This window comes from Meriones unguiculatus, chromosome 2, assembly GCF_030254825.1.
Source record: "Meriones unguiculatus strain TT.TT164.6M chromosome 2, Bangor_MerUng_6.1, whole genome shotgun sequence".
Classification (NCBI taxonomy): Eukaryota; Metazoa; Chordata; class Mammalia; order Rodentia; family Muridae; genus Meriones; species Meriones unguiculatus.
In genome coordinates, this window is record NC_083350.1 from 10590366 (window position 1) to 10606655 (window position 16290).

The following is a 16290-nucleotide window of genomic DNA, read 5'->3' on the forward strand; positions in this document are numbered from 1 at the left end:
ATGACAAATATTGAATTTCACCTCTAAGGTTTCATTAGTCAAAGTGGTGTCTCCTGAAAGGGATTTCATCCTTACTAACTCACAACTTCAGGCAGAAACTAACATTCTCTCTCTCTCTCTCTCTCTCTCTCTCTCTCTCTCTCTCTCTCTCTCTCTCTCTCACACACACACACACACAAAGGAAACAAGGACAAGACAGAGTCTCACTGTGGTTCTAAAATCTCTTTGATGCTTTGATGCCTCAATGCAGGTGCATGTGTTCAGCAGCCACCCTTCAAGAAAAGCTCCAGACTCAACTCCTATCAGGGGCCTTCTACCAACTGCCCCTTCCTCTATCAACTATCCTTTCCTGTCTCAGCTGCTCCTTCCTCTTTCTGGGAACTTGGGAACTTTAAGGGGTATTGCTGAGCAGAATTATCAGATCCCAAAAACCTTCAAAGTAAGCAAAATCTACTTGCTTTGATGTTGAAATGTCTTTTGTTCCTCACCCCAGTGGATGAAAGAAATGATAGAGTAGAAACAGCATTTCAGGGGAACTGGGTCTCATTGTAATACCCTCTACTATCCAGGCAAATGATACTAGAAAAAAAAAAAAAAGGTTACTGTTTCTGGAACCAACTTCTTCAATTTTGAGAAAAATGAATTGATGATAATTATACATTTCCCAAGTCTTTCCAAAAGACTTATGTTTGTCTTTTACTAATTAAATGAAATTTTTACTTGTTCTTTGTAACATATTGCAGGCTGTATTCAAGAGACATAAAGATAGAAAATGTATGTCATCCATATTTGAAGCATGTCGTCTATCAGACATAAAACCCATATGACCATTAACTGAGTGTAACACATGATTTCAGTGCAATATTCCTTAGTGAAGAAGAATTCATAATCCACATGGTGGAAACAATGCAAGCAGCAAATCCTGAACTTCTTCTGACCTCTCTATTTCTCAGCCATGTAAGTATTTCAGCTGGAAAATCAAACCAACACTATTGTGCCAACTGATGAATCAAGATTCTAGAGTCTTCAGTCTTTGAATTCTGCCATCTTAAAGGCAAGGCCTCAGGGTTTTTTAATTATTTATTTTGTGTGAATGAGTGTTCTCTCTGTACGTATGTATGTATGCATACCACACATGTTCCTGGGATCTCGTGGAGGTCAGAAGAGGGCATTGGATACCCTGAAACTGAAGCAAATGATACTTTTGAGCCACCATGTGGGTGCTGGAAAATAAATAGGGGTCCTCAGAGTGAGAAAAAACTAGTCTTAACTGCTGAGCCATCTTTTTAGTCCCAGCCCCTGGGATCTTGCATGGAAAACAGAGAGAATGAAATTCAATCTCAATTATTTTTTATTTTTAAATTTGTATAAAAATAATTATATTTCACAAAAATATCAGATGATTTATTATATCTCTTTCTTCCTTCAATTTTTTTATTTTTTTTCTTCACAATTTTTTTCTTCACAATTTATTCATTATGTATCCCAATTAAAGCCCCCTACCTCAATTCCCCCAATCCCACCATCCCTCTCTCTTCCCTCATCCCCTTCCCCTAGTCCACTGAAAAGGGGAGTTCTCCACTATTGCCATCTGCCCATAGCTTTTTAAGTCTGCTTGTATCCTCTTCCTCCATGGCCTGGCAAGGCTGTGTCATCAGCATTGAGTGATCAGAAAGCAGACAACTGAGTTCATGATAGAGAGATACACATAAAGACTGAGCTACCAATCAGCCGTATCTGACCTGGGGGTCTAGGTCCTCTCCATGCATGTTCCTCCATTGGTGCATCAGTCTCTGCAGGACCCCTGGGCTCAGATCTTTTAGTTTTGTTGGTCTCCTTGTAGGACTCCTGTCTCCTCCATGTCCCTCTAACCCCACCCCTCTCTTCCTCCATAAGACTCCCTGCACTCTGGCCAAAGTTTGGCTCTGAGTCTCAGCATCTGCTTTGATCCCCTTTGGGTAAATCCTTTCAGAGGACCCTCTATAGCAGGCTCCCATCCTGTTTCCTCTCTTCTACTGTCTGGTGTCTATCCTGTTTGCCATTCTGAATGAGATTTAAGCATCCTCCCTAGAGTACTCCTTAGTGCTTAGCTTATTTAGATCTGTTGGTGGCTGTCCTATATTACATGACTAGTATCTGCTTACTAGTTGTATACCATGCCTGTCTTTCTGTTTCTGAGTTACCTCACTTAGGAGGATCTCTTCTACTTCCATCCATTTGCCTGCAAATTTCATGATTTTCTTGTTTTTAATAGCTGAGTAGTATTTCATTGTGTAGATGTTCCACAGTTTCTGTATCCATTCCTCTGTTGAGGGACATCTAAGGTTTTTCCATATTCTGGCTATAACAAATAAAGCTGCTATGAACATAGTTGAGCATATGTCCTTATTAAATGTTGAGTCTTTTGGGTATATGCTCAGGAATGATACAACTGGATCTGGAGGTAGAGCTATTCCCAGTTTTCTGAGAAAGGACCAGATTGCTTTCCAAAGTGGTCCTACAAGTTTGTACTCCTTAAGCCCCATTTTATTTCTCAAAAATATTTAACTGCTTACACTGACTAGTCCTGCTATTTCAGTTATACTTATTCCTAGAAACGCTGTGACACTAGTAACAGAATAAATTTTCCTTTGTTCCTGTTAGAGAAATCCCAGTCTTCTCTTTCAGACCATACATATATGGGCATAGAATTTTTGTGAGTTGTGTATGTTTTCCAGACTCTCTTCGTATTTTCATAATTATATATAAAATGTAAGTTATACAAAATACAACTTAAGCAGATGTAGTAAATTAACTATATACACATTTTAATAATTAAAGGATAAGAAAAGGTATTGTATAGCTTTGATATAATAGAATTTTAACTACAGAAGGAATTATAAAATCTAATTCAATCTGGTTTAAGAATTCCCTAAACAAGTGTTCCTCATGGGTTACAATCATTCTTGTCTTAAACACTGAAATTGAAGGGATAGACATTGTATTCTTTTGAATCTTTAACATTTCTCCAATACTTTCTACCTGTGGGGCCCATTCCTGTACTCCAGACAATGTTTGTTTTTTATGCTGAAGTTCATTTAATTAGGAAATGATCCCTTCTTGCTCTCATTTTCACAAAGACAGCCTCCCTGCTTTGGGTGTTCTGCTGTGGCTTTGAGATTCTCTCTTATCTTAGATGCTCTGAGATCTGCTAGACTGAATCTTGACACACAATCAGAAATTGAAGACCAAAAGAGAATAAGAGATCTAGTAAATGAGAAAAATCTCCAAAGAAATGAATGTACCTCCATGGGCAAGAATTATACAATCAGCCTTGATGGAAAAGAAAAGGCAACTTGACAGTTTCAGAACAACTGAATTGTACAAAACTGAGGAAAAGGAGGAATCAAAACTTGGCTTTCATCAAGTTGAGGAAGTTTTTTAAGTAGTTCAAATTTCAATCAATAGAAGTCTACAGAAGCAGTAATTGTTTTTCTTCTTATCTATTCTTACATTATTTTCCTTTCTCTTCTCCCTGAATTCTTTGATGTTTTGAAAAAAAAAAAGCCAAAACAAGTTAAAAGATTGTTTGGTTGCTTTTTCAGGGTACAATAATTCTTTCTTTTTCAAAGTTGGTTTAATCACTATTCAACAAATTATTTCTTATTTTTAGTTTTCAAGTCCTTAGTCCAGTGACCATCAGAATAAAGCAGCTTGAAATTCTTTAGGTTTCCCCATGCCCTCTGCTGCAAGCTTGACCTAGAATACTGCTTTGGTTTACTACATTAATGTGCTAAATCCTCCCCATCCCATATGTGAAAGTTGACATACGGTTCGGTGGCCTCGCTACAGGATGAATGAAATCACAGGTTCTGCCTGAGCTGAGACCTATGTTCCTTCCATTCTTGAATAAACTCTTGTACAACATCTTTGTCTATCAACTGTGGCTTTTGTGAGATCCTCACTGAGAGATGGTATTGGCTTTGGACAAGAGAGTGGAAAAGTATGGACTCCATCTAACATCCAAGCAAAAATTTTTATTAGTCTAAGACATGTAACCTTTTCTATCTCCTTTATTTCTTTTTTGTAGAAGTTTTTCCTCTCCCCTTTTATGTCACAATTTGAAGATGTACATGAATTTATGATCCTCAGTCTGATATCTACTGTAATCCAGACAATGAAACTTTGTTTTCTTTCATCATGCTTATTACTGAAAAAAACAAAACAAAACAACAACAACAAAAAACTCATTCACATAAAATCAATAAAGCTTTCAAAACTTAAGAGAAAATTTGGTCACGTCTATAGTGGCTAATCAGACAGCTACTAACCCCAAGTGCCAACCAGCCAGTAAAGTGAGGGCCAAGGGCTTGCACTTGCTGATAAAATGTTAACAGTAAACAAAGAGGGAGAGCTGTCTGGACCCTGAGCCTTCAGAAAAGATGAGGGCAATGATACAGAAGGATCTGGGATGTTAGAGGTAAGGTCAGGAATGGTCAGGAGTCCTTGCCCAAAAAAGTCTAAATTTTAAACATATAATCAGTGTCGATGTATAACAGCATTTACTGTATGCAGCAGTGAGTGAGTGCTATAAAGTTATGGTATAACAGCTGGTGTTGTCGTCCTGGTTTCTAAAGTTCTCCCTTTACTGACGATGGCTTCCCGTCACACTGCTTTATATGCAGCATCTTAGCTATAGTTAACTATCAGTAAAACCTGATTCCCAACCTGGACTATGCATTCTGTGAGAAAGGTAACACATACAAATTCTTTGTAACTTCCTTCTCATATGAATGTCACATCCTCCCCAGAACTAAGCCTATAACTGACTGACAAGCCCAATGGAGAAAGAGCAGAAAACAGGAAAACATGCATTATACAGCGCCCTGCATTCATCAGGCCACCCTTCAGAAAGGGGAAATAACAAAGAGTGAATGGTGGGAAGTCATTTTATCTGCTAGAAAAATATGCCCTGCTCTCTACTCGAAAAAACAAGTGGTCATGAAGCAACCACATTATTTAAAGCTACAAGGCAAACAGGAAGAGGCAAACCAAACACAGGCCCTGAGAACTTCTCCCAAAGGCTGGGCTAGATTGCAAGCATGAAGGGCAGGCTGACAGTCTTCAGCTGCTGAGAATTTAGAGCATCTTGATGAGAAAGGAAAGGGGAAAGGAAAGTGCCAGTTAGTTCCTTTTTAACAAGCTATTTAGGGAAGCGGTTGCTAATTCAAAGGAATAATAATACTTTCTAGAACCAACCCCCATCATCATAAGAGTATTGATATCTGAAAAAAAAAAAAACAAACAGTGCAAGCATTCAGGCTTGATGTTTTAAAAATTTCTCAAAAATACAACATAAAAGAAAGCTCTCATCAGAACTCCAGAAAATGGTGATGCTTAAAATTAATTGGCAATGCAAGTAAGTTCAGTAGCAATAATACTGTCACCAGTGGACTTGAAATTTACAGATTGGACCAAGAGAATCCCTAGTTGTAAAGCATGTGACATTTTTTAAGACAATGTTTTCATATTTTAGCCACATTTCACAGCATGTGTGTCCACATTCAAGATCATCTCTTAGCTAAATTGTCCCATTGCTTTACAGGGCGCTGTCAGAACTGACTAAAACTAAAGAGCAGGGTGGATTTGTGATGACCGTGGATTTCACATGGTTAAATGACCATGGTTCTAACATCTGCAGTAGCCTCATGAGTCAGATATCAGTATCATAATCTTACTGGTTAGTGTTCTGAGGTTGGAGTGACTCGGCTATCATCAGTGAGTCTTTTGGGGCTGTGTCTACTCAATAGCACATTCCGCTTTTCTTCCCCTCTGCCATGGGATAAGACATATTTAAGGGATGGTCTGAAATGCTCCATGGCAGGATAATTTGTTGTGATGGAAAACGTAAATTTCTTTGGTGCCCAAACAGAGTTGCATTGGAAAAGGCTTCCCCTTAGATACAACCAGAGGTATGAGTTCATTGCCCTCTTAAAACACAGTTATCTTCCTAGGTCTCCTTTTAGGCATGAACAACATAGAGAAATGAATGTGTCATCTGACAGTGGCATTAATGTACGTTTTCCCATTCCTTGACTCTGACAAGATATAGTGTCACAGAGAACCAAATTAACACAGTGGGAGGCTTTGTCATTAAAGAAATACCAGCTCGCTTTGATTATTGCTGGCGAGAGAGCTGAGTGTGGGGCCAAACAGTAATCCTGGTCTCAGAACTAATATTCTTGCAGACAACACAGCTCTGTCTCAGTGTATCTTGAATTGGGAGATGTGGTGTAATTTTTCAAATCTAAAGGGACAACAATGATTTCCAAGCTAGGTACTTAAAGGTACAACCAGCCATAGATCGCAATGAACACAGCTGTCAATGTTGCCATAATCATAAAAAAACAAAAGTGAGAGAGGGAAACATGAGAGTCAGGGGAGAAAATCACAAGTGTTTCAGTGCGATTTGTATGAACAGAATATGCCATTTGTGAGACTATGTCAGAAAGGCACTTAAGTAGCAGGGTAAAATAAGATTTATTTATCTCAGAGAAGTTACCAAATATAATCAAGCAATTTACTGAAAGAGTTTCTGAAGTCTTCACTTTATTGCTGTAATTCTGTTGTTTGTCTTTGCATTCAAATTAGAATGCTACCATTTTAGAGCCTAAAAAAGTTTGTCTTTCTTTCTTTCTTTCTCTTCTTCTGATTAAAACTTGTTCATTATGCATAAACAGTTCCTAGGCCAGGAGTCAAAGATCCAAATTCCTAATGTATATAGAGCTCTCATTCATTGGCTACCAGTTAATAAACCTCTAAAGCCTCAATTTTCTCATTCAACAATGAAAAGAATAATTTTATTTTTAACCCTATTGCTTAGGATTGTGCATATCCAGTCTGAGATTTAATAAGGAAATACCCTGGAAAAAACATACCTAACCCTCCAAATGATGGTAGTTTTTTAGTAAGCACAAAGATATTGGACTCCCATGATAAACAGTAGTATAGTATATATATATATATATATATATATATATATATATATACTATATATACTATATATATATATCTACATATATATATATATGGGTGTGTGGTGGGGAGGGATACATACAGAAATCTGTACATACTCTCAGAACTGGGTATAGGTGTATTCCCCTCCTACCCTGAAATAGCAAGCACCAGGCCTATTTGAAACCTAATTTCCTGTTCACTTTACCAGACTTAAAAAAAGATGCATATTACATAAAGCATAAAATAAAGATATAAAACTCTACTTAATTGTCTCAATTAATTGTTTTACATCCTAATGTGATAGTCCTTGTGGGGATAGGTAATTACACCACAAAATCATTTTGATCTGAAAGAGTTTAACCAAAAGCAATTATTCAGAGGAAGCATTGTCTCCAAAATAGAACACCTCAGATTTCTTGTGAGGAGAAAAATGGTCTCCTACATAAATGGCCCAACAGGGGAGAATGATGAGAATGGAAGACGGATCATTGAATTCTACAAAGAACAATAGTCATGGAAGTTCACAATGATTCAGTCTCTGTCAAGCAGAAGAAGGATCTTTGAAAGCACAAAGCCCCAAACAATCAAGAATCAAGTCCTGACAACAAGATCATGCAGATCAGGTGGATGGATACTGATCATAGCCAAAGGAAATGAACCATTTCTGCAAAAAAAAAAAAAAAAGACTCAGGGTATTAAAAATGAACTTGGCAATTTGATTTTACTGCCACCAAAACTTATGATACATCAGCCCACAGAAAACAATACAGTTCTACAAAAACAAGAAGGGATGCTTTTGAAAGCATAAGGACTCTCTCTGTGGCAACAGTGATATGGGGGGAAAAAGAAAATTTTCTTCAATATTTTTATGACCATTGTCTTTGTGCAAGGAGCTGAAATGGAGATTATTGTATGACTGAAAACCATGAGTACTAAGCTTAGCCTAACTTAAATGTCACGAAAGGTTTTTTTTGGGGGGGGGTGACTTGCTTTTTTTATTATTATTATTAATTACACTTTATTCATTTTGTATCCCCCCATAAGCCCCCCTCCTCCCCTCTGGATCCCACCCTTCCTCCCCTTTCTGCATGCATGCCCCTCCCCAAGTCCACTGACAGGGGAGGTCCTCCTCTCTTTTCGGATCTTAGACTATCAGTTCTCATCAGAAGTGGCTGCATTGTCATCTTCTGTGGCCTGGTAAGGCTGCTCCCCCCCTCAGGGGGGGCGGTGATCAAAGAGCAGTCCAATCAGATTATGTCAGAGGCAGTCCCTCTTCCCATTACTGTGTAACCCACTTGGACACTGAACTGCAAGCTTGTAAAATGATGCTACAATGACTAATTACTTATACATGGCAATGTTAGCCAGTGGGATGGATCGTTTGCAAATATTCTCATTTCCAGGAAAATGGTGGAAATTGTGTTTATTTCATAAACATAAAGAAGAAACAAGTACTTAGAAAAACAGACCACATATATTCAGAACATGAGCCATAAAAGCAACACAAATATTTTTTCCCTCCAGAAACAGAATTCATGTCCTGAGCCCCAAACTGGTAGTCCTTGAACAATTCTTCAATATATTTACTTTTCAAATTCTCTTTGCTTGTATAATGGGTATAAAAATCTACATAATTCAAAAGTCTAGTGTGTAAAAACTATGCTTTTTTCGTGAATAATTAAAATTGCCTTAAATCCCAATTCCCATTCCTGTGCTGACAGAGACTAAGTAGCTTGTGTTGTATCGGTGGTTGAGTTTATTTCCAGTGTCAGGAGAATCAGCCGTCTCTTTAATTCTCTCTGAAATGAAGCAAAACTTCTTGTGAGTAAAAAAATGTTCAGTTTTGATTCAATGTAATTTAATAGATTTTCTCCTGTGTTTAATGTTTCTTGAAACATATCTGTAGCCTCTGTCTGCTTCAAAGGTCATGAGAATAATAGCTCGTGCTTTATTTTTGATAGTGTAACGTTTATACTTGGATCTAGGAACCATCTTGAGTTAATTGTTGTGTGTAGTGTGAGATAGGAATCAAGGTCTATCTTTTCCCGAAGGGTTATCTAATTGTTCTGACACCATTTGCTGCAAGGCTTTCGAACTCCCTTACTAAATTGTGCATCCTTATCAAAAGCCAAATGACTGCACCTATGTGTGTATGCATCTGTTGTGCTCTGTCGTGTTGTCATTCTACAGGGGTTTGGATTCTTGTAGTAAATGTATGATATCTTCAGTTTCTAAATACAATTTAAATTAAAATGTTATTGCATTTTGATCAAACTGATAATTACTGGAGGTGATATATACAGTTCTTAATCTGCAAATCATCTTAATTTGTGGAAACATGGCTCATCTGACCAGTCAGTCTTTCTGAAACAAGGTTTAATATAGATTTCTTATATTTTTCTATTGCATGCAATTTCATCCTCTATGTATTTATTTATAAATATCTCATGTGTGGATACAGATCACACAACTTTTTCCTAAAACTGTTGAGAGCAATTTTCTGAAGTGATGTCCCTTTATTGCTAAATGTTTTATTAAGATATATTTTCTAGTATATGAATAGCCACAAAACTATTATCAACTCATAACAGACACCATACACTATCCAGATTTTCCCAATTGTCTCCTTTAAGGTAAAATCAAATTTTAGGCCAAGTATCATGCGCCACTATCATTTCATATTAGTCTCTTAATCTAAAACGAAATTGTCTAGCAGAATTGTTGTTGCTGCTGCAGCAAATGCTGACTATTTGCACCATCCAGAGCAGCCTCACAATGTGATCACTGGGCATTTTAAATGTGAATAGAAAGTATTATAAATGATACTCTTTTATTTAACATTAATAAACTCAATTCAAAGCATTAATAACCACATGTGATGGCTACTGTCTATAACTCTGAACACTTTCCAAGTCTTTTGACTTTGACAGGTTTTATAAATTTGCTTAATTATTTGATAGAAATTCCCTCAAATTGGGTTTGTCAGGCTGTTTTTCATAGTTAGATTAGATTCAGACATGATATTGTATGCATCACAGATACTGACTTGTATCATGTATGTTTGGATTTCTTGTAACAATGGTCCTGCTGACTTCGCTATCACTGAGTAAATCTCTTCTGTAAAGCACAGAGCACAGGGGAATACTTCGGAAGTATGAAATATCCTCTAATTCATGTCAGACTGATTTTAACATGTATTGATGGTTCTTGTTTAATGTAAGTCATCAAGCAAGTAGCTCCATTGCAAATCCACAGTAAGTTGCTTGCTGCCAAGTGGAAACTTGAGTTTGACCCCAGAATCTACATGGTCAAAGAAGAGAACCCACTCCTCCACATTGTCCTCTGGCCTCCACACATTGCACAAATAAACAAACGTAAATGCATAAAAATGATAACTGAGTGCTGTTAATATGAGTCAAGGAAGCAGATGTCATTGAGTGATACAACTGAAAGGAAAGGCCAAAACAATAAAGGCATGTTAAGTTATTCATACAATCCAAATTTATCAAACAAATTATGTTTTCTTTCTTTCTATTCTGTTTCTGTTATTTAATTTCTTCCACTTTCACACATGTGGAAAATGCATTGTGATCATATTCTTCCCCTGACTCATTGCCATATCCCCTCCCCTTCCTGTTGACTACGTTCTTCCTACCCCTCTCCTTTTTTCATGTGACATGTGCATGTATGTGTGTATGTGTATGTATGTGTGTGCATGTGTGTATTAGTGTGTGCACACACATACATCTGTCATGCAGGTAAGATACAGGTGCAGTGTGTTCAAGATTGGGAAGGCCATATCAAATCCAGAAAACTGCTGAATAGCTCTCCCTGCCATCTTCTGACTTAATACTATCTGTCTATCCCTTCTTCTGTGATGTTCAATGGATCCCACTATTTGCCCGCAAATTTCATGATTTCCTTGTTGTTAATTACTGAGTAGTATTCCATTGTGTAAATATACCACAATTTATGTATCCATTCCTCCTTTGAGGGACATCTGGGTTCTTTCCAGCTTCTGGCTATTACAAATAAGGCTGCTACAAACATGGTTGAGCAAATATCCTTGTTGTATACTTGAGCATATTTTGGATATACGCCTAGGAGTGTTGTAGCTGGATCTTGAGGTAGCACTATTCCTAAATGTCTGAGAAAGCACCAGACTGATTTCCAAAGTGGTTGTACAAGTTTACATTCCCACCAGCAGTAGAGTAGGGTTCCTCTTTCTCCACAACCTCTCCAGCATGTGTTGTCACTTGAGTTTTTGATCTTAGCTATTCTGATGGGTGTAAGGTGGTATCTTAGGGTCATTTTGATTTGCATTACCCTGATGACTAAGGATCTTGAGCATTTCTTCAAGTGTTTCTCTGCCATTCAATGTTCCTCTATTGAGAATTTTCTGTTTAGCTCTGTACCCCATTTTTTAAATTAGGTTACTTGATTTGTTGCTGTTTAACTTTTAAAGTTCTTTATATATTCTGCATAGGTTTCTTTTTTACAATATTTTATTTTTGTTAATTACAGTTTATTCCCTTTGTATCCCACCTGTACCTCCCTCCCATTTCGCCTCCCAATCCCACCCTCCATTCCTCTTCTCCACCCATGCCCCTCCCCCAGTCCACTGATAGGGGACAGTTTCTTTATTATTTCCTGGCCTATTGTTTTTTCACTCCTATTTAAAGGAGGAAATCTTAGTATAATCCGTTCTAGATCCATATGTATTCTCCTAAATTTTTCATGATTTTATTTTATAATGCTAAATAGAATTTTATTATGTATATGAACCACATTTTCATTGTTCATTCATCAGTTGCTGGACATACAGGCAGATACACATGCCAGGTCCTGTGAATAGAGCCACCGTGAATGATCCTTTAGTTCTTTGTGTGTATGCCCAGGGGCATTATTGCTAAGGCCCTGTGTGTGTTTGTTTGTTTGGTTGGTTGGTTTGCTTTGCTTTGCTTTTTGTTGTTTTGAAGGATGACTTTTCTAAAATGCAATGAAATCTCTGGCTTCATTATTGGAGCAGATTTTGCATGCCAAGAAATATCAGTTTGTTTTTTTACCCACTTCCCTCCTGAGATGTTTGTTCATAAATCTAGTTAATCACACTGAAACTGAATATTAAATAAAATTAATGATGATAACATATATTTATCCCAGATTTCTTAAGTAGTTTAACCAACTTCTAACTTCATTCAAATGTTAACTAATTTTAAGTATAAAAATTTAGTATGTTAGACCAAAGACAATGATGCAGAAAAGAGAAGTGCCAAATTGATATTGAGGAGTATTGATTATTCTCAATAGCCATTGATAATGTCAATAAAATAACATCTATACTAGCAATATACAGCAAGTTAACTGTATTGGACAAACAAGGAGGGCCAGAAATGAGCACCTTGTTGTATAATAAGAGACTCGCAATAGAAATGGTACCACTGGATTGAAGGTTTCTTCTGTATCAGCAATCATTATGCTTAAAAATGGATAAGGTAAAAACTATAACTTATCAAGAGAGATCGTCATTCATCCCTTTCATTTCCAGTCAACTAAACATACATTAATTCTAAGAAATTAGGATAGTCGTTAGGATATATGTATCCTTTAAATATTGTATTATATTTGAAAGAAGAATTGACCATGTACTTAAGTATTTAGCACTTTTTAGTGACAGTGACATATCTTTTCTATGTGTCTAAACATTTGGTTGAGAGCAGATGGTCTCTTGACCTTTAAAAATGTTTACATACGTCTATCACATAAGTATTGACCAGACATGAATTAGATGATTGATTGGATGAGAGAATAATTAAAAACAACTTTATTGTTGCCTTTTGAGAATTGAACATTTGTTAGCTCATGAAGGCATTTTGAAAATACAATGGTTTCTTCTTAAGAAAATGAAAAGCAGAAGTCAGTATCAAGAAGCAAAACACGAAACAAGACAATTATGTCAGAAACTTGGAAGTTACCCTTAATGGAAGGGACAACTTGAGCCAGAATCAGCTAATTGAAATGGAGGATACTGGACTGAGTTCATTCTTTATCTGTGATGGTAATTCTCTAAAGAGCAACATAATGCATTCTTTGACAAAGAAAGGCATTCTCTGTGGTGTTAAACATGAACAGAGTAATGGTGCAATAAGAGTTACATGGTAATACATATAATGAGGCAAAAAATTCAATCACCTAAAAGGAAAGTAGTTTGCCCAAATGTCATCCTTGGAGTTCTGCAATTGTTAAATTTCTATCATGACAAGGCAATTACATAAGGAAAAATATTTTAAAGAACAAAAATCAGATGATTATTATATTTTTTAATCTTTTAACCTTCTATCTCCTTGCCATCTCTACCCAGTCTGAATCTGTATTGGGCAGGGCTACACCAATCATTCTTATATATTATACCAGTTATTATTAGTCATAAACCTCTGTCCCAGCATGATTTAAGCTTTAATAATGTTTCATTTATAAATGTAGGTGCTCTTATATTTGGGGACAGAATATTCAGGATTGTGATGTCCTCCTGGTGGACTTATCCTTTGATGAGAATGAAGTGCCCTTCCTCATCTTTTTTGATTAATTTTGGTTAAAAGGCTATTTTATTAGGTATTAGGATAGCTCCTCCAGCTTGTTTTCTGGGTCCATCTTATTGAAAAACATTTTTCCAGCTCTTTACTCTGAGGTAGTGTTTATCTTTGCAGCAGAGGTGTGTTTCTTGGATGTAGCAGAAATTTGGATCCTGTTTCTGCAGCCAGTCTGTTAGACTGTGTCTTTTTATTGAGGAGTTGAGTCCTTTCATGTTGATAGATAATAGTGACCAGTGAATGTTAGTTTCTTTTATTGTGGAATTGGTGGTGTTACTGTGTTTCATTGCTTATTTTCTTTTAATTTTTTTTGTTGTTGTGAAGTTATCTGTAGTCTATGTTTTCTTGCCAGGGGCATCCGAGTGAAGACTAGCATGTCAGAGGCCCCACCTGAGTGGAGTTAAGGAGAATGGGGGTCGGGATTCCCCCCAAAAAGAAACAGAGCACCCACCACACACTGGATCCCACTGTACTGAGCCCCATGTCCTGGCAGCTATGCCAATAGTGCTGCTATCCCTGTGCTTCCTCCCTGGAGGGAGCATGTCCTCTCGAAAAAAAAATGAAATGAACAATTTTCTTAATAGATTCCATTTATCAAAATTAAATCAAGATCAGGTAAATAGTTTGAATAGTCTTATATCTCCCAAGGTAATAGAAGCAGTCAAAAAAAAATAAATAAAAAATAAAAAAAAAACATGGCTAGATGGTTTCAGTGCAAAATTCTACCTGACCTTCAAAGACGATATAACTTCAACTCTCTTCAAACTATTCCACAAAATTGAAACAGAAGGAACATTACTAAATTCATTCTAAGAAGCTACAGTCACCTTGATACCTAAACCACACAAAGACCCAACCAAAAAAAGAGAATTTCAGACCTATCTCTCTTATGAACATTGATGCAAAAATACTCAGTAAATACTTACAAACAGAATCCAAGAACACATCAAAGATATCACCCAACATGACAAAGTAGGCTTCATCCCAGGCATGCAAGGGTGGTTCAATATATGGAAATCCATGAATGTAATCCACCACATAAACAAACTAAAGAGAAAAACCACACGATCACCTCCTTAGATGCCAAAAAAGCATTTAACAAAATCCAACATCCATTCAGGTTTAAAGTCTTGGAGAGATCAGGGATACAAGGCACATACCTGAACATAGTAAAGACAATATACAGCAAGCCTGTAGCCAACATCAAACTCAATGGAGAGAAACTTAAATCAATCCCACTGAAATCAGGGACAAGGAAAGGCTGCCCTTATACACTCTCTTTGTATCTCTTCAATATAGTATTGAAGTCCTAGCTAGAGAAATAAGGCGACTAAAGGAGCTCAAGGGGATACAAATCAGAAATGAAAAGGTCAAAGTATTACTATTTGCAGATGATATGATAGCATATATGAGCAACCCCAAAAATTCAACGAGAGAACTCCTTCAGCTGATAAACACCTTCAGCAAAGTGACTGGATACAATATTAAATCAAAAAAATCAATAGCCCTCCTGTATACCAAAGACAAAAAAGGCAAGAAAGAAATTAAGGAAACACCACCCTTCACAATAGCCATTAATAACATAACGTATCTTGGAATGACTCTAACCAAGCAGTGAAAAACCTGTTCAAAAAAACCTCAAGTCTCTGAGGAAAGAAATTGAAGAAGATATCAGAAGATGGAAAGCTCTTCCATGCTCATGGAGCAGTAGGATTAACATGGGGAAAATGGCCATCCTGCCAAAAGCAAACTACAGGTTCAATCCAATTCCCATCAAATTACCAACACAATTCCTTAGAGACCTTGGAACAAAAATTCTCAAATTCATATGGAGAAACAAAAAGACAGAAATGGCAAAAATGATCCTGTACAAGAACATCTGGAGGTATCTCCATCCCTGATCTCAAGCTATATTGCATAGCAATGCTAATAAAAACTGCATGGTACTGGCATAGAAACAGAATGGTGGATCAATGGAATCAAATAGAAGACCCAGAAATAAAGCCATACACCGTCAGATAATTATTTTTTTTACAAAGAAGCCAAAATCATACAATGGAAAAAAGACAGCATCTTCAACAAATGGTGCTGGTCTACCTGAATGTCTACATGTAGAAAAATGCAAATAGAGCCATATTTATCACCCTGCACAAAACTAAAGTCCAAGTGGATCAAAAATCTCAACATAAAACCAGACACACTAAATCGGTTAGAAGAGAAAGTGGGGAATCCTCTAGAACTCATAGGTACAGGAGACAACTTCCTGAACAGAACACCAACAGCACAGGATCTAAGAGCAACAATCAATAAAGGGGACCTCATGAAACTGAAAAGCTTCTGTAAAGCAAAGGACACTGTTGTCAGACAGCCTACAGACTTGTAAAGGATCTTCATCAACCCTATATCTGACAGAAGGCTAATATCCAGAATATATAAAGAACTAAAGAAGTTAAAAAGCGACAATTCTAAGTGGCTTACATAGTAATGGGAAGAGGGACTGCCTCCGACCCAATCTGATAGGCCTGATCTTTCATCACCTCCCCCTGAGGGGAGAGCAGTCTTACCAGGCCACAGAAGATGACAATGCAGCCACTCCTGATGTGATCGGATAGACTAAGATCAGAAGGAAGGAGAGGAGGACCTCTCTTATCAGTGGATTTGAGGAGGGGCATGCATGAAGAAGGGGTAGGGAGGGTAGGGTCGG